Consider the following 18,808-nt stretch of genomic DNA (forward strand, 5'->3'; position numbering starts at 1 on the left):
CTAGGGTACATCGGTGCTTATAGCTTCCCCTTAATTCCAAGCCTACACACATTGTAACAGCGATAATAGCCAGAAATGCCGGTTTGGAGTATGCGTGCTACTATCACGGTCAGTTGGACATAGAAAGAGAGAATGTGAAGAATTCATCCTTGTCAGTACTGTGAACAAGGGGCTATTTGATCACTTATTTAGTTTTTGAAAATTTACTTTTTAACACTGGTATATGAAATATGCAAAAATTCAAATAATTTCTTAAATTTTTTGAGGGATTTTGAAACAATACAATTTAAACCCCTTTTCTTAAGACACGCTAAACATTTGTGGACAATGATTAGAAGTTACACACATTTGTGTTACACATTTGTGTACATGATTAGAAGTTTACTTCGGTTTCAGAGTGACCAATTTTCACCCAAGTTACGGTACCTTACTGTATACCTGAGGGGTTCATTCATGGTTGCGCGGATTCTCCGCTCGCTTGTTGATTGCAGCCGAATACGGAGCATGGATGGACACAGAAAATACCACGTGTTTGATAGTATTGAATTCGTGACAGCGATAACATATAAACTTACAGGTACTATCCGATATAACAAACAGTTTGATTTTCAGGTAACGACGTTAACAAAAAAAACTTTTTTTTTTTAAACTTTGGACGTATTCGACATTAATGAAGATTTCAATGAAATTCGTCCAATTAATAATGAGTTACTGGTTTTGTCACACACAAAAAATAGGTTTAGTATAGGGCACGTTGCCCTTACTCTTGGTATAACGTACACTATAATTTTTCTCTAGTATCGCTAATTTAAGACAGCAAGGTCGATCTTTAGGTCGCTGTTGCAACAATACCATTAAATAAATAACCGAGGGAAAACTGTGGGGGGAAGTTATATCGAACACTACCTTTACTGAAATTTGTTTGCCCCCTGTTTGTGTGGAAGAGAAGAATTTTTTTTGCCGACGAAAGCAGATTGAAGGAGAATGTTTAGCGCACGTTACTACTGGTTGACGACAGTAGGGTGGATATAAAATCAATGACAGGCAGATAGTTGCTCCTTGTTTTAACTATTTTCAATATTTCATGTTTAACAAATGTTGTAAATTGTCATAGTGTTCTTAAAAAAGCTTAATTTTTTTTCCAAGATAGCCAGCTGGATCAGTTGAAAAAAAAAACATATATTTTCGTTATTGCAAATCTGCTCCTTTGAAAAATATGAGTACCGTAATCCAGGGTAACATTTATCAATTTGTTAGTTTCTCCATTGGTTGCTGTGTATAATCTAAAGTTGCATGTTTTACATTAACAAACAAATACTGGACTCTTCTTAGTAAGTGTTGAGCTAACTCAACTATAGTTTAGAAAGCTTTGGATATGCTCAAATAGATTTATAAATTTGCTTTTCAACTTAGTTATTTGCTTGGTTATTTGCAAGGTTGCGACCATTCATTTGCAAAGATTTACATTCATTTGCTATTATCTCAGTTCAGAAGCATGCTATCGAAAAGCAATGTATGGATGAATTTAACCTTGTACCGTCAAGGCACCATTCACCGTGGATCTAAGAGGATTCGGGGCAAATAAGGGCTGTCATTTGACACCAGTCTTATAAACATTGTTGGTGCCGCGTTCATTTTCCTTCATTATAGGTTAAAATTGAAGCAATATCCACAGAAGTAGAAAATTATTCACAAAATTTGATGATATAGTACTATTAGTAAAAGGTAGTAGGGTCGCCTAATTCCGTGGTAGGTCACCATTCACCGTGGTAGTAGGGACCCATTTACCGTGTATGAGAAATTTTATTCTACTTTGTTCAAAAATGATCTAAACAACCCAGCCAAGGGAATTTTCTTCGTAATAACTTGCAAGATTTTATTAGAAAAACGAATGTTCAAATTTTTTATTTTTTCTAGATAGGTATATGGGACAATATGGGGCACGGTGAATGGAGACCATTGATTTATAGGGAACCCATTCACCGTGCCTTTTTGTTTCAATTAAAAAGTACGAGTAATCGTACTTTCTTGTTAAACTTACTTCGGTAATGCAAAATACATACCTAATATGTGAATTCAATTGCTTCTTAGTGGAATAAAAACGTTACTACATTTAGTTTATCGCTTAAATCACCTTAGCGCAGTTCTCGTTTTTTCACTATGAATGCAGTGAACGAGCAGAAACCCGCTTCATGTAAACACACTTTAGTGTCAAAACGATACTTTCAAATGTTTCTAATGAGCGCTTTGACATGGTAACAATACATTAGTGTTGTATTGGTGAAATTGAAGGGAAATTGTCATATCATTCAATCATAATATGGAAATGATGAAAAATTATTCGAAGGCACACGGTGAATGGCGCCTTGACGGTAGTTTTATCTGAAAGTTTGCCGAATGGTCCACTGCACGAATTTACGCTGGCCTGCTCACTCCCACAGAAAATTTGACTTTTGAGCGGTGCCGACACCTCTTAAACGTCAAATTTCGTGTGAGAGTAAGCAGGCCAGAATAAATTCGTGCAGCAATCCATAACATTAGGGTCGCAAACGTATACCAAAGTCGTGAGCGAGCTGTGAAGGCAACTCTCCACGCGGTGAATGTAAATTACATTCACGCTGATAATAGCAAATGAATGGTCGGTTGGTTATTTGGGGTTAAATAGATCACCGTAGTGCCTAGCAAACTATAGCAGGTCACGAGACACCATTCGTGAAAAGAAATTGATTCATTGAACAATTCTTTTTGAAGTATTTCATGAGGACTATCAATTCTTCAAACAGCTTCAAAACAACATTGCAGAGGGCTTTCTTACGTTATATTACTGCCACACATACACACACAGCGGGATCTAATCGATAACTTCTACTCAGCGGTAGATGACTGTATTGCGCTTTTCAATTTTTCTTTGTTATCTGAATGTATTTTTATCGAGTTTGATTTCTCTATTTTTATAATCATTATACGCATCTTTTTTTTTTTTAATAATTACACCTTCCATATGTATTTTAGGTAATTGAGATGGGAGGTGTCCTGGCGCCTATCATTGAGTCTGATGTATTGAGGATTGAACTGTATTTTGCAGATCGAAAAATTCATTTTATTTATTAATCTTCTGTTTTATTTGCTAAACTTTATTACAAATAAATTACAGGTTTAAGCCTAGTTGCAAAAAAAAAAAAGAAACAGTATTTCAAGACGATTAAATGAAATTTTTCTTGCAATTTTCATTTTTGATCCAAATATTTGATAGCAATTTGAAGTCTGGTAGATTTGGTTTCAAGAATCCAAACATCAAAAGTTCGAAATCAATATAAAAAAAGCTCCACGACAAGTCGGTTATAATATACATTTTATTGTTTTACATTGATATAAGTAATTCCTATCAATATGCTCACTTTTTATTGGCAAACAGTAATAGATGATCATGGGTAACCTAACTACAGTTTCTTACCGATTTTGGCAACACCCGTTTTTGGCAACATTTCCTTCCCGTTTTTGGCAACAAAAATTTTGACCAACAATTTTTACCGAAAACCGTTTGTATTTGGAAATGTATTTATACTTGAGCCTTACTTTCTTTAAAAAAATAAAATTCATTAAATTTTCCAAAATCGACAATTTTACAAATCATGACGTAATTTATGAACGTCACCTACAGGGATCGTTTTATAGCTTGTGAATAGTCCATATTTGAAATATAAGCCAAATTAACGCATAAAAGTTGATAACAATCCCCAAAAAAATACTGATTTTGGCAACATCCCAATTTGGCAACATAAAATTCACCTCGTGTTGCCAAAGTCGGTAAGAAACTGTATTAGATATTATTACTGTATTGATTGTTTTCTACTTTTCAAACTTAAACCTTTTAATGTTTGCATTTGTATTTATTAGATTTGACGTAAGCCTGGCAGTTATAAGCTATTTTTCAGGTCAAGGAAAGTACCTTATAATATGTAGTATTACACTTAGAAAAGCTAATATTATACAACTGCAAAACGAAGTTATTAAAATAATATTCGGCCAAAGACAATGGTTTGTGTCATAATATTTTTAATAGTCAAGTTTTATTTACTGTTATTTATAGATAATACCGAACCTCTCAAAGTCGGTGATATTTAGCAAAAACGAGAGCTTCCCCAGATTCAGCGGTTTTCGTGAGTCTAAAGTTTGCGTTGGGTGTTAATCATTACTGAGTATGGCTGGAATGTGTTATCCCGAACAAAGCTGCAGTGCATATAGATTGAAAAAGCATCGTATTATTCGTCATCGTACTAGGTTTCACCGTGTACATATTTTATTTCTTACTAGCTGTCCCGGCAAACGTCGTTCCGCCTGCCTACTGTGTTTTTTGACATGCAGTACTACAGAAAAATGGCCCGCAAAATGGAATTTCCAACTTTCTCGTTTTCGGTGCGTTTCCGGTCGATTTTCTCAATTATTTTTTCGTACGAACACGTCGGAGCCGTGAACGAATGAAAAACTAAAAGAATGGTGTAGATCCGTTGTCCCGTTTCCGAGTCTATTCGTGACATACAAACACCAATCCATTTTTATTTATATAGATTTTTCATAGGTTTTCAGTTGGAGCTGCTTGATTTTCAACATATATTTCTTTTCATATTCATTTTATTGTTCTTAGTATTATCCATAATACACTCTATTTTATTTTCATTATACATATTACTCTTTGTTGTATCAAATATTACCATTGGCAATGTATACCATATATGTATGTGAGTGATTTGTATGGAGCATTAGGGCATCATTAAAGTTGAAACTGTTCGACGCAGTGGATTGCCAGCCGGAATGAAGTGAGAGGATACTATCAAATTCTTGTAAATGGGTTTTTTCATCCCAACGGTTGCAATTGATTTGACGAGCTTTTTTAGTAACATATCATCCCGTAGAAAGTATAACAAGTAAATAATAAAAACGCAATATTGCAAAGTTCAATATCATTCAGTTGGGTCATACTGTTGGAATTATATAACTTATTTTTTTTATAATATCATAGTAAATAATATTATTGAATGTGTAAATGTATGTGGTTGGCAGGGGCATCATGGAAGGACATCGAAAATTATTAAAGTTCAACAGTTATATTGGATTTGACATGCTTTTCTTCTAACAAACCATCCCGTAGAAAGCTTAATAAGTGCTGCAGAGCTAGTCCACAGGCTTTACGTCTTTGTCTTATTATATATTACATTTGGGATACAGACAAACATGCAGACAGATTTGTTGGTTGTTATTTTATGACACATTCTATGGGCCCGGTATCATCAATACCGATTTTTCAAAGTTGAGTTATGGCATATTTGATATTTTTATCACATTCTACATTACTTTTGTCATCCAAAAATGTATTCGACATGATATTAGTGTGACAATAAATATAAATTGAACGACGATTAAGATTACCATTAAAATCGTGATTTTAAGTCTTTTAGGCACACTTTTCATCCAAACTATCGTATTTTAAACACCAACACACTGATTTTTCAAAAGTCTTCCATCATTTGTAGATAAATGTATGTAGATTTTTTATCATAAAAAGATTTTTAATCGGAAGACTTAACAACTCTGATATATGGCTGATCATAGTATGGGTTTTTATTGCGTTGTAACGTCACGAAAAATCAACATTTTTAAATTTTATTCAAATACGGAAAACGTTACAAATATGAAATTTTGTATGCTCTTTGTACTCGAAAAGATCTTTCAAATGAGACTAAAAAAAAAAGAAAAAGAAGCCTGAGTTTCACCTGGTTGAAGTTTGCGCTGTAACGTCACGAAAAAAAGTGCTGTGGAAAAGACCAAATCTTTCTGGCTTGGACGGCTTCTGAATTGGACAAACGTAAGTTCTATATTCAAAACAGTTTCGTTCTCGTTGTGTATGAGCTCTTTTTCGAAATATCGTTTATAAATTGCGTACCATTGCGGGTAAATAAACTACGTAAACTTTTGAAGGACGGGAGAGATGGTGTTTGGCCAAAATCTACGATGTAATTGAACTGCGATATTGTAAAATTTTTTAATCGGAATCTAATACCACTCAAACCGAAAATTTATGTGATATGAGTGGCCAACAGACGAAACATTGACGAAATTACAAAGTTATTAAGGTGGTCAAAGACTTACAGTTGATGGATAGTTTGATTTAAAGTTCCACCAACAGGCGACACTAGAGAACTTACAAATTTTAAATTTCATACATGTCAGGATCCCTATTACATAGAAATACGATTTCTTCGGCAAAGTTGTTTGGTGAGTAAAGGACTTGCAGTTGATTTACCAATAGATGCGAGATTTTGCCACTGGAAGACGTTAGTTTCCATTTTGCAAAAGCAGGAAAAGGATTAGAATTTCTTGGAAAGTATTCTACAAGCTGAAACTTTTTTCACTTCGGACATATTGCATTCAAATGAAATAGTAATCGAAGATCAATATATATAATTCTTAACTTTCAAAATTTAATTTGATTTGATTCACTTATTCCTAAGATATAAGAGTTAATAGAACAACAGTTATAAATATGATTCTGCTTAAAGCGCTCCATCTTTGTGTAGAGCTAACCAATCAAGTCCAAATTTGTAGAAATTACAGATAACAAGATGAGGAACTATCAGTCAAGATTTGAGAATTTTTGATATATTTTATAAAGTGTTACGGCTTGTTGAATGTGTTTTGGGTAATTATTGAAGTTGGTATGCTTTTGAAAATTTGCAACTACCACCACTGTGTGGCAGAAATTAATATCATACGGCTATTAAACTTAAAGTCCTTGATCTAACAAACAACTTTAATGAAGCAACCATCTTTCCAAATAATCACGATCCTCAGATAAGTAAAACTAAAAATGTGTTTGCCCTCTAGCGCATCCTAGTGGAAGGATTTGAAAGCATACGGCCCATCAATTGAAAGTTCTTGACCAGCCAAACAATTTTGTCGAGGACACCAACTGTCTAAATAGTTAGGATATTGAAATATATGGGATGGATATTATAGGGTGTCCCAGAAAGTATGGGCACAACTTTGTATAGCGAAAATACAATCATTTTCTTGACAAACAACAATTTTTATATTTTTGTACTTTTATTCAAGGTATTTTAATTGATACCCGTAAAGAATTTATACAGTAAAAATGGTTTTTGCATGCATAATGTTTAAAATGAAAAAAAAAAACATCTTTCAAAACTTCTGCACAAACTACTTTTTCACGGTTTTGCCAAATATCCAAATTCGAAACATTATTTGCCATTTTTTTTCACATGATATATTCGAAAACATGTTCCCTCAGATGGTTGATTGATTTTTTTTTTATAAAAATATGTTTTGCCTATGCTTACGGGTATTTCAAAATTTTGAGAAAACTGGAAAATTCGCCTTTTTTATTTCTGGATAAGACATGTCCACAGACATTCGAGTTTTTAAACATGTTTTAACAAGAATACAAATAATTCTTTCCACACTTTATAAAGCTGGAGCATTTGTTTTACTTATAGTGAAATTATAATGTAATTTTCTGCATGCTGTGATATATATTCAGAAGCTTGTTTTCATCTATTAGAAAAAAGGATTTTCAAAAATATCGATTTTGGTGTTTAAATTAATATTTCAGGTTCAAAAGTATATGTTTTCAATTCAAACTAAGGGTTGTATAATAGATACGCATATGAAAATACATGGAAATATTTTTTGGAATTTTAATCGAGCTTAATTTCATACGTAGGAAACAATTTGTTAAGCGATGTTATAGAAAAATATAGCAATTTGTGCAGAAGCTTTAAAAAGTATTTTAGGGAATGTTCTACCGCTTTCAAACGAAGTGTTAAATGCAAATTTAAATGATTGGCATTTGACGTTAATACATTAAGGCAGGATATGTGTGAAAATTGTAACCCACTAGCTCGGGGGAAGGGGATCTTAGGGTCGTATATTGACTTTTCAACCACATACATACACTAGAATCACAGTTTCTGTTCTTAATAGGAGTTGATGGAACCGGAAGTAACTATCCAAAGATGTTGAAGGGGTGGAGAAATATGGTGAAATCAAAACACTGTAATCTATAAAGCAGACGATGTGATCACTCAAAGGCGAGGTGTGATGATTCCTTTCTGAATCCGGGGACGGGCATGCAAAAAGGGTGAAAATGGTTATATTCAGGGCAGTTTTTCCTCCTAAATCAACTATCTCTGTGGTTATTCTATTTACAATAATGTTTATTCATGTGACGTCACACAAGGCTACTTAACTGGGATTTTCCGTTGAGCCGATCCAGATCTTGAGCGGAGTCGATGGTCTTTCAAGCACGACCGAGCGGATCACAGCAGGGCATTGGCGGCCTTGACGTTGGTGAGGACAGTACCCGTAGGTACTGAAGCTTCCTCCTGGCCACGGGGTGTGGTAACGTGTATGACATCCCTCCGCAGGACGGGGGGGGGGGGGGGGGGGGGAGGGGCTTGGTGTTTGGCGGTGGCCCCGGCTTGGCGAACGTGTTTTACTGGTATCTGCTCGCGTGACCTTACCGACGATCGGAGAGATATCGGAATATCCAAGGTTGTGGCTTCCGGAGGGCTGGTGGTTTCTGGTGGACCCGTGGCTTCCAAACAGTGTCTGGGAAGCGAGCATAATGATCGTCGTGTGGCAATGGCGGAAACAACTCTCCACATGGCCACAAGTGATGGAGACGACGGCCATTGAGAATGTAGACTTTGGAGCCTATGCTACACTTCAGCTTACACGAGGCACGCCACCGGGGATTCACTGGCAAGAAACTCGAAAAGGAGTACAAAAGAAAAAGGTCCCATGCGTGGACCTTTTCGCATTGGATTAGTACCCGGTGATCGGCACAAACCTAACCTCACTATACACTTTTTCCGCTTCTTATTAACTTTTACCTTTTTCTTCGTGTTTAAGCTTAGTTTCTTGTTGCCAAGTAGAGCGCTCAAGTAAAATTCCACCTTTTTCCGCAAGTAATTTTGACAATTGATCCAGTATGGGGAGAAACGTTACTTTTCCTTACGGAATAATAGCGCGGACTATTTTTCCGCAAGGAAAAGTGACAGCTCCATTTGATTCACACGGGAGGTGTTACGAGTGTTACACTTTTTTCCTCACTTGCCATCTGCGAACAGCTCAAGTAATTTTGAAGCGGAATCATTACTTGATCATTACTTGTCCTATCTTTTTGCGCAGTACGTACCAGGTGGAAACTAGCCATTAACTGTCGTATTCGTGGGTCTTCCTTTGTTTCGTTAAATCGGTTGTTTTGTTACTTTACAAATAGCTACAATTTTAACATATATAAGATTTTTGGAACTACTAACACATAAGCAATAGCACTAACCACACTAACAATTGTTTTAATCATAACATTTTCGTTCCACTAATACTTTTACTAACATTTTTCTAGCATAATAGTTCTTTATGACATACAAGAACTAGGACCTATTTAAAAGAATAAAACGATACTAAATTATAACAATTTTCACACACAAAAGAGGCAACACAAACTAACCTCAAACTACTTTAGTGACCGCGCGCACTACACGGTAAAAATTCTGCACGCTCAATGTAAGGGAAAAATCCCTTAACTATTCAACATCCCAATCAGCATGATCAGAAAGGCTGTTCGATTGAAATCGCAATGCTGTCAGTGTTGATTTGAGAACCAAAACAAACCCACCAGAGAAATAAACTAAAAATCACTTCAATTTGCACTAATGTATAAAGCAGTACGATCCAAAGTGAAAAGCTGTTGATTTGATAATGACTGTGATAATGTGTTTCGCTTCGAATCGAGCCACTTTAAGAGTTGCGGAGTAGTGTAGTGGTAAAACAGATGATCTTGAATCTCAAGATCCTGGTATCGAATCTGGGTGCGGTGAGCACTTTTATTTTTTAAAATTCTGGATTCGAATTCAAAACATTGTCAACAACGAATTGAAGTGAAGTTCAATTAAAAATGAAGAAGCATTGGATGTTCTTTTTCGAATGATATTTAATTGATAACAAACTGATTAAACAGTAGTGCGAATTCAAGTGTCAATCCGTTCATATCACAGTGCAGTTTTTTTTACCGTGTACGAACCGTTTGAGGATCACTATTACAAAGAAGCTGTTCCATCGAACGGTTCTGCTTTTATAAGGAATGCCTTTTTTCATTATTTTTTTTTTTAGATAGACATTTATGCTTTGATTTTCACACCCTATTATTCATTTCTCCCTAGCTCCATCTGTGGACCAGTATCGCGTAACAGGGCTGGGATTTATTTGCCTACTCAAACTACTCTAAACGTACTTCTGCCAAAACTAGGTACAAGTGGAAGTGGAACAAGCTCACACACTCGCAGTCAAGAACGAATGAGTGCCGTTATTCCATCATTGAATTCATTTTTTATGTTTCAGGGTCGTATTCAGGAGGAGGTAGGAATTATTTAGGACTTGGGGTGGAGCCATCAAGTAAAACTGGAACCGAACGGTTACAAAATAAAGTTTGTTTATGCATTCATTCCCAAATGGCAGAGCTGCAAAGTTGTGCCCATACTTTCTGGGACACCCTATACGTCAGTGTTACATTTATTTTTGATATAACAAGAATCACCGACAAACAGACTCAACACCTACGAAATTGAAACTCATATATCTCAGGACTCTAATTACTTAGACTTTAGACTTTTAGAATGTTGATGTCTTTGGAAAAGTTGTTTATCTTGTCAAGAATTTTCAGTTTAAAAGCCGTTTGGTTCAAAATTCTAACTGACTAGTGGTAGTGGAAATTTTGAAAAATCATGCACTTTATATTTATTCAAAAAATATTCAACATGTTGTAACTTTTAATATAGTGTTCAAAAATTCTGCCAAAAATAGTTTCTCAACTAGTCAAAATTTGTTGAAAACTTTTTGAGAAATTCTAATCGTTTGTAAACTATTGTAAACTTTTAATAAGCGTCGCCCTGTGTGTCAGAATCTTACATCCAATAGTAAATCAGCTGTAAGTTTTTGACTTATCAAACAACTTTGCCAAAGACACCAACTCTCTAAGTAATTGTGACTCTGACATATATAGGATGTTTTTTTTTCAGAATTAGGTCTATTTGTCTCTGGAATCACAGAAATTGATGCCTCTAACTGGTATGTAGATCCTCAGGTATGTCTTTGGTTCAATAACTGATCGCACATCTTAAAGCTTTTTTAATTGAATCATTGACATTGCATAAATTATTGAAAAAATGTTTAATTCGACGGCGTGATTTGTTTTATGGTGCAAAATCTAAATATTTGGCGGTGCGAAGTAATGAATATCAACGGTTCAGTCTTTGGGACAAAATTAGATGAATATGGGTGGTACTAGGCCGAAGATGTGTACCATTAACCTTCATGAAGGAGTTTTCATACTGATGATAGCAATAACTTGGCCCTCCAAGCCATTTATCACAAGACGAATTTTCAATAGAATAAAGTTGCTCTTGGATCAGTGAAAATAATGCAATAATATATTCACAAATTTGGGCAATTTTGGCTGATTATTCTGATTCTAAAATGATGTGCATTTTCGTGACGTTACAACGCGAGCAGAACCCTGTTTGAAACTGAACGGGCGTTGTAACGTCACGAAATGTAAAAGTCGATTATCCAAAAACAAATGCGAAATTTAAATGTTTTATTCCATTGCATTGAAGAACAAACCAATAAAATTCAATGGTGAAAAAAAAAATCAGAATATCATGAAAATCCGAGCAGATTTTTTAAGATGTTGGTAGCGCGTTAGAGAGGGTCGGATTCTAGCGCGTTGTAACGTCACGCTACAAATACGCATTTTGAACACGTTTTTCTAATGAAAACTAAATGTTCAATAGGTCAAATATATCGGAAATTTTACAAGAAATCCGACTATGAAAAAATATTTTGAGGTTTACGCTCGTTTTCATGAGTTATAGTGGACAATCTGACTACGAATGCGTCAAAACGTTGTAACGTCACGGTAGAATGTGTCTCATATATTTTTCTTGTACATCCTAAAGGGATCTAAGGTCAATCAATACTACTACCAAGGTCGATTGTAATAATACTTCTCGTCCGCAATTACTATTTCTTATAATCACCTACCTTTTGTAAGTTTCTTATATTATATCTTATTTCATTATGTATATTCTATTAGCTTTCACTACATTACATTATACTACATTATATTCAAATATTTGATTATCATTATACTAATGTTCTACCCTACCATCTAGGTCGTGATGTGACTCGTCAGCGAACAACACTCATTCATATTATCTACAAATTGATACCTTATTTCGTGTCACTACATTACATTTCATTACATTATACGTCTTCATTAATTCTTACAGATTATACCACATTTCAATTTTACACATATTTCATCATAATAAATTATACTATCGACTATATAAAATTATATGGGGTTCGGAGGGTGCATCAGGGCATCATTGGATTTGAAACTGTACGACGGAGTGGATTGCCAGCCGGAGTGTGGTGAGAAGTAACTATAACACCCTTGTAGATGGGTTCTTCTACCAACAGTTGCAATGGATTTAACGCGCCCTTCTTGTAACAAACCATCCCGTAGAAAGCTTGACAAGTAGTGTAATTATTCATCCTTTTGGATCATACTGTTGGAAAGAGAGAGTCAATTGGTTTGGAATTGACTGAGTTATAGCGAAGAGGGCCCAAAATACCGGCCGCTGCCCAAGTGGTTCACTACCCTAGGTGTGAATAAATACTATCTTCCATCGATTTGGTGCACCGCTGTTGCTACAGCGGGCAAGAAAACCCCCCGGTGGCCGGTAATTAGAGCTCCACCCACGCTCTAACAGCTTCCAATATTGCAACTACCCTTGGACGCTCCACACATCCTGCGGTATCGGCGTCCTTACGCCCAGGCCAGCTCACCTTCTTAGACCCTCAGGGTAGGCATTGACCGGGGAGACTGAACCGCCCTTCACTTACCTGTCAACTGAATTCGATCGGAGTGAACAAGGGAAAGCCAAAGTCACTATTATAAGGGGATTACCTTCTCACTTTTAGATTTTAAAGGCACAGAGTTGAGTAACTAATACTATATTGCATGTATGTGGATGTGGGTTAGTACTACAATACTCTAATATTCGTTGAGGCCCATTGTTGTCGAGGAGGAGATGGTGAGGAGATGTTGGCCTACCTTACCTTATGCATCAAGCGTGGTCGAAGTCATAGTAAGGGGCATGGTGTAAGCTGTGGAGAACGCAGATAGCTGGGCGTCGCATGCTGCCCAGAGAAGGGGCTCCGCATCGGTGGTCAAAACTTCTCCCCGCCGCCCGCGGTTTAAGAACGCTAGCATCAGCATCTTCATGGAGATGTGCACCGTGTTTCGATGGATACACTTCACAAAACTTTCACTGAAAGAGCTGGAACCACTATTTCGGTTGTTGGCAATCGTCTCAGTCTCAGTCGAGTAGTGTGCGGTAGTTCGGCAGCAGCAAAGTTTCGCGCGCTGGCTTTGCTAGATTTTTGCGATTTTTTTTCTCTTCTCTCTGCGGGGCTCCGACGACGGGACGAGTGTGCGCGCGCCGTGGTTGAGTCGGTTCCGAATTTTTCGCTTCCCTTCGGCGCTAGTTTCCAATACACTTTTAGTTGATAATAAATATTTTCTTTCATTTTTTGCATTTACACAAAAGAGTGAAAAATGTTAGTTCGGGTTCGCCGGTCGAGAAAAAAGCCGGGCGCCGACAAGTGAGTCGCGTTCAGTGTATTTCTGTGTGGAATAGACTAAAGGTCTCTGCTCCCTAGTGGAGTGGAGACGCGCGATAGAATTTCCTTTTTGGCTAGTTCTTGCGTCGAAAAGTGGTCGATTGTTAACGGCGGTTTGTGTATATTGATCCATTGTCAAATCATATCACCAACCATAGGTGACTCCCGGACTGACAATGTACCTTACCCTACTAACACAAAATTCCTTCCTGAGACAAACGTGGAGATGCAGCGATTCGCGGTCTTTTTAACAACGTTTGTCTTACTAACATTCCCTTCCATCCTCGATGACCGTAAGGACGTGGCCGGCGCCGTTATTGACCTTATTAAAGTTGAGAGCTCTCGACCTGTGTACATTGAGAATAGTAAGCTAGTCCCAAGCCCTATTCATTGGTTCCTTGTGCAATTTCGATTGCTCTGGTCAATCACGGAGTAGCAACTACGAATTGTGCGGTCATCTATGCTCATGCTCATGCTCATGCTCATGTTGGCAATCGTCTCAGTCTCAGTCGAGGGGGGGGGGGGGTGGTGTTGGTTCTTCGGTGCGCCAAAGCGAGCTCGTATGTATCGGTTTGCTCTTATCGTTTTTTCCAATAATCTTCCTCGAAACTCCCTCTTTAAGACCGAAAAACTTCACTGGTCACACGCGGTTCCAACCCGATTCCTCGGCAAGCACGTCTTCTCCGCTTGCCATTCTAAACTATTCTCATCGGCCTAGCGCTTTTCTTCGGCTCATCCCATCTCCTCGCTTAACTCCTTTTTCTCCATCATCCTTCCATTCCGCTCCTTGTTCCTCTATTCCCGATCCCGGATTTAGTGTTGTAATATTCCTACTTTGTTCTCCTTTTCTAACCATTTTGCTATACGAGGGGCGCAAGGCAGATTTTGGAACAGTTTTTTTGAATTTATCTTATAAGGTGTCAGAGGTTCTCAACTTTTTTTTGACAACTAACAATATTAATTTAATTTGCCGGCTTTTCGGGCCCGTATGAAGTTGATCGCCATATTTGCTGGAGAAATTCCTCCAGAAATTTTTGAATTCCAGAAGGAATTCCTGTCAGAATTTCAGAAAATAAACCTTCACGAATTCCTGGATAAATTATGGGAGGAATACCTAGTGAAATTTCTGAAGAGATCTCATGAGGAAATCCTAGAAGAAATCCTAGATAAATTTCTGGAGAATGCCTTGGAGGAAATTCTGGAGAAATTCTTGGAAGAATTCTGGGCGGAATTCCTAGTAAAATTTTATAAGAAATCTCTTTACAACATCCTAGAGGGCCCCATATAGCCGAGGCGGTAAACGCACGGGTATTCAGCATGACCATGCTGAGGGTGATGGGTTCGATTCCCGGTCGGTCCAGGATCTTTTCGTAAAGGAAATTTCCTTGACTTCCTTGGGCATAGAGTATCTTCGTGCCTGCCACACGATATACGCATGCAAAATGGTCATTGGCAGAGGATGCTCTCAGTTAATAACTGTGGAAGTGCTCATAGAACACTAAGCTGAGAAGCAGGCTTTGTCCCAATGAGGACGTTACGCCATGAAGAGAGAGAGAGAGAGAGAGAGAGAGAGGAAATCTTAGAGAAATTTGTGAAGGAAACCTTGGAGGAATGCCTGTAAAAACTTCTGAGCAAATTCTTGGCGTAATTCCTGGAGGAATTCTTGGATTAGACCCAGTAGGAATTCCTGGAGAATTTCCTCGAGCATTTTTTTGGGTGAATTCTTGGAATCTCTAGGAGAATTCAGGGAGAAATTCCTGAAGAAATCTCAAGAGGAATTCTGGGAGGAATTGCTGGAGAAATTTCTGGAAAAATCCCTTGAGAAATGCCAGGAGGATTTCCTCAAAGAACCCTTGGAGGAAGTTCTGAAGGATTCCCTGGTGGAATCTCTGGGAATATCCCTCGAAAAATTCGTGGAGAAATCCCTGAAGTAATTCCTGGAGGAATCTCTGGAGGAATGTCTGGAGGAATCCCTGAAAATTTCCACAAAGTATTCGTGGAGAATTTCCTGAAAGATTCTCTGAAGAAATCCCAAGAGGATTTCCAGGAGAAATTCCTGGACGAATTGCTGGCATAATTCCTGAAGGATGCCAGGAGTATTCCGGAAGAAATTCCTTGAGTATTTCCTGGAGGTATTCTCGAAGAAATTTCCTGGGGAAATTCCTAGATAACATCCCGGAGGATTAAATGGAGTTCCTAGTGGAATTCCTGTGGAAATTTCTGGAGGAATCTCTAGAGGAATTCTTGAAAGAATTACTGAATGAATATCTAGAGGAATCTCCAGAGGAATATTGAGGGATTTCTGTTTCTATTTCTGTTATTTTTCTATTTCTGAAAGAACCCCTTGAGAGATTCCTGGAGGAATTTCTAGCGATATTGCTAGTGCAGTTCCTGGAGAAATTCTCGAAGGAATATCTGAAGGAATCCCTGCGGTTATCCTGAATAAATTTGTGAAGAAATCCCTGGAGGAATCTCTGGAGGAATCCCTGGTGGAATACCTGGAGGAATCCCTGAAAAATTCCTGAATGAATTCCTGGAGAATATCCTCGAAGAATTTTTGAAGAAATCCCTAGAGGATTTACTGGAAGAAACTTCTGGAGGATTTCTTGGAGGAATCTTCAAAGAATTTCCTGAAGAAATTTTTCCTGGATCAATTCCTGGATCAATTCCTAGGGAAATTCCTGAAGAATTTCCTGGAATAGTTCTTGGAGAAATTCCTGGATAAAATCCTGGAGGAATGCCTGAAGGAATTGTTGGAGGTTCTTCTTTGGGAATTGCTGGCGGAATCCTTGAAGGAATCTCTGGAGGAATTCCTTCAACAACTTCTAGATGATTTTCTGGAGGAATCTATAGAGGAGCTTTGCGAGAAATTTCTGAAAAAATCTCCTGAGAAATTCCCGGAGGGATTTCAAGAGAAATCTCTGGTGGAATTCCTGGAGAAATCCCTGAAAAAAATCCCTGAAAAAGTTCCTGGTTTTTAGCGGAATTCCTAGAGAAATATCTGTAGCGATTCATGGAGGGGAAACTGGAAGATTTCTTGGTAGAATTTCCAGAAAAATTCCAGAAGGTATACCTAGAAAAAATCCTGGAAGAATTTCTGAAGGAATCCCTGAAGGATTTCCTGGTGTAACTCTTGGATGAATTGCTGACATAATTTGTGATGGAGTTTCTTGATTAATTCCTGGTGTAATTCCTGGAGGAATCCCTGAAAAATTCATGAAGGTATTCTTGGAGAATATTCTTGAAGAATTTCTGATGAAATCCCTAGGGGATTTCCTAGAAGAATCCATGGAGAAACTTCTGCAGGATTTTCTAGTGGAATCTTCAAAGAATTTCCTGAAGAGATTCCATGGAGAAATCTCTGGAGGAATCCCTTAAGCAATTCCTGATGGAATCTCGGGAGAAATTCCTGGAGAAATACCTAGAGGAATTGCTGACATAATTTCTGCAACACTGAAAGACGGCTTGTGGTTGAAATTACTATTTTGAAGGTCAATTTAAATACCCAACGCCACTAAATTTGTGCAGACTGAGTTTCGTTTCAATTTAATAGAATTATGTTTTCAATTTTACCATGGACCCGATTTACAATTAAAAAAAGATTCTGTTGGCAACCGGATTCGAACCAAAAACCTTGACATCACCAGGCTCGCACGCTACCACTCGGCTATCGAACCGGCCGATGTGAGAAGAAACAAAACGCACACAAGAAGCGTTGGTGGGTCGATGATCACGTTTACCATGGTAAATTTGAAAACATTTCTATGCTTGTCATTACCGCAAGCCGTCTTTCAGTGAAGATATCCAGGAGCAATTCCTGGAGAAATTCCTGGGGGAATTCATGTAGAAATTCCTGGGGTAATTCCTAGAGAAGTTCCTGTAGAAATTCCTGGATAAAATCCTAGAGAAGTTCCTAGAGGTATTCCTTTGGGAAATTCTGGAGGAATCTCTAGAAGAATTCTTGGAAGAATTACTGCACTGAAAGGCGGCTTGCAGTAATGAGCCACGCCCCCCCCCCCCCCTGCCCTCCTCTGGCTACGCCCTTGTCTTGGAGTATTTGTAAACTACTGCCAGATTACTATAGGTAGGAAAATTTCAAGATCAAAATTTGATTTGGTAGATCTTACGCCGCAACGCACCATTCTAAGGTGATCTACCCACGTTACGGGGTTTCTTTTTTGTGCTGTGATTGTTCAGAGTTTTATCTAGCCTAGTTTGGGTGGTGGCTACGGTTAGGATAGCTCAGATCAATCTTCAACACTAAAGAACATCAACGATCAATCTTTGTAGACTTATGCAAAATGGTACAGCCCAAGTGGCGTCCCAAGTAACATTTTAAGTTTTGTTCGGCTCTACAAGAGATCTTCATGACCAATTTTATAAAACTTGCAATAAAACTGAATCATACATCAAAACCTCTTGATAACCTCTTTAAGAGTATCTTCCGGCTAAGTGGACCACTCTCGGAGAGGTTTTGCAAACCGCATTAAGAGTAGCAATAAACCTGTTTTAAAACCTAGTTAAAATATTTCCCATTCCCGATTATTGTTTTTTTTTCAACAAAAACTATGACAGCTCTAGATGCAGAGAAGCTTCTTCGATGGTACGTAAAGTTCAGGAGGATACATCATTCGTAAGTAGAAAGCGATTATTTCAAAGTAGTATTTTAGTAGTTATTGTACTGGTAGGCTTATGCGCATTCAAATTTACCGTGAATATTGGGGTTGCAGAATCATAAAATTAATGCGCTTCGAAAATAGTGAATATTATCATCTTGGAATGAAATAAATCAATTTGTGAATTTAGTAAAACTATCCCGAATCACAAGAAAACTCAGCAGAGAGAGTTTATTTATGTGAGCATGTTATGGAAATGGTTGCAAACTACCAATTCATTGCTAATTTAAGCAGAATTAACTATTTTTCCTTCACGTAAGCTAATTCTTCAATATGGCGACGACCATAATCAGCGAAAATAAAACGAAAGCAAGTTTACTTTTATGATGACCGCAATAAACCTAGCAGTGTCGTAGTTTCTGCTT

The 18,808-nt window shown here is 37.5% G+C and overlaps 1 long non-coding RNA gene across 1 annotated transcript; it reads right to left on the bottom strand.

Moving 5' to 3' along the window:
• Nucleotides 1-7,901: 7,901 nt before the first annotated feature.
• LOC134287142 (uncharacterized) lies at nt 7,902-10,659 on the bottom strand. The gene is made up of 2 exons (XR_009997061.1): nt 9,237-10,659; nt 7,902-8,928 (listed from the first exon to the last, which is right to left on the bottom strand). It is a non-coding gene; the product is annotated as an uncharacterized LOC134287142 (long non-coding RNA).
• Between the last annotated feature and the right edge of the window lie 8,149 nt (nt 10,660-18,808).

Source organism: Aedes albopictus, chromosome 1 (genome assembly GCF_035046485.1).
Source record: "Aedes albopictus strain Foshan chromosome 1, AalbF5, whole genome shotgun sequence".
Lineage (NCBI taxonomy): Eukaryota > Metazoa > Arthropoda > Insecta > Diptera > Culicidae > Aedes > Aedes albopictus.